The sequence below is a fragment of the Hylobates moloch genome, unplaced genomic scaffold (assembly GCF_009828535.3).
Source record: "Hylobates moloch isolate HMO894 unplaced genomic scaffold, HMol_V3 SCAFFOLD_23, whole genome shotgun sequence".
NCBI lineage: Eukaryota > Metazoa > Chordata > Mammalia > Primates > Hylobatidae > Hylobates > Hylobates moloch.
The window spans coordinates 39,767,844-39,769,493 of NW_026652298.1; positions in this window are offsets into that span (position 1 = coordinate 39,767,844).

Here is a 1,650-nt window from a genome sequence, read left to right on the forward strand (position 1 = left end):
AATTAGCCGGGTGTGGTGGCGGGCGCCTGTAGTCCCAGCTATTTGGAGAGGCTGAGGCAGGAGAATGGCATGAACCCGGGAGGCGGAGCTTGCAGTGAGCCGAGATTGTGCCACTGCACTCCAGCCTGGGCGACAGAGCAAGACTCCATCTCAAAAAAAAAAAAAAAAAAAATAGAACACTTGTGTATGGAATCCTGCTGGCAATAGTTTTGTATTAACTGCTTTGGTTGACTATTTTCGGCAGCTCCTCCAGCGAAAAGCACACACAATGTGGCTGAGATTAGGCAGCATGAAAGGAATTCCTCTGCCTCCGAGCCAGAGTCTGGCTTCGAGGGGGAGGATCTTGTCCTGTATGTCCCTGGAAGCCTCAGCAGCGCTCGTTGTTGGCGACTGCATTAGAAGAGTCTCATCATTCCTCAAGAGGTGGGGCTGGCCAGCTCACGCCTGTAATCACAAAACTTTGGGAGGCCGAGGAGGGCAGATCACTTGAGGTCAGGAGCTCCAGACCAGCCTGGACAACATGGTGAAACCCCGTCTCTACTAAAAATACAAAAATTAACCCGACATGGTGGCGGGCGCCTGTAATCTCAACGACTCGGGAGGCTGAGGCACGAGAATCGTTTGAACCCAGGAAGCAGAGGTTGCAGTGAGCTGAGATCGTGCCACTGCCCTCCAGTGTGGGCGACAGAGTGAGACCCTGTCTCAAAAAAAAAAGAGGTGGGGCTGAACGTCCCAGGCCCCAGGGCTCTGGAGCAGGTGTCGCCTGCAGGTGGCACATGCACCTGAGGGTCTCCGTGGCCTCGGTGGTCTGCTCTTTGTCCTGTCTCCCCCAGTGGCCACCATGCCAGAGTCCTCTGAGAGCCAAGACCTACCCCCAGCCCAGCTGGAGATGCAGGGCTTGGCACCCTGTTCCAGAGGGTGGGGCCCTGCCTGTGAACCCCAGCAGACAGGCGGCCTCCAGGGGCCACCGTGGGCCGTGCCTGGCATATCCATCCTCACCCACCCAGGGTTTTGACCAAACCTCTTTTACCCAGGCCAGCGTGCCCGGCACAAGCCATGCCCCCAAGTCACCCACAGTCTTCCCTGGACTCCCTGCCCCCGCCCTGGGAGACCATCAGTGGGATGGGGTATGGCAGGACCAGCCCTGCTCAGGGAGGGGCCGCCTCCCATCAACATGGGCCCAGCCCTGGGACCAGAATGAACCTGAGCACAGTTCACATCTGAGACGGGTCCCCGGGATGGGGGCTGCGGTCCATGGTTTGGCAAGGGGCCAGGGCGACGGGAGTGAATGGCTTCCAGCACAGAGCCTTGGACACAAGGCTGGTGTTGTGTGTTTTCTTAGATGCGGCATTTGTCCATTTGGCATCCATTAATCACAGGGCCAAACTAACAGCTACATTGTTTCCATCTTCCCTGCCCTCCAGAACCTGCCTCTGAACCACCTCCTTATCTAACTCTCACACCACAAGCTCATGTCCCCTGCCCTCAGTCACCAAGGGCCAAGCGCCAAACAACTAGGGAGAGCCGAGGTCCCAGAGCCCACCCGAATTACTCAGACTGACCAGCCCCGAGCCATTTCCCAGCCCTGCCCTGCCTTTCCCCTGGAAACCCCTAGAAAGGCTCTGACCTTGGCTCGCCTGGCTCTCCTGA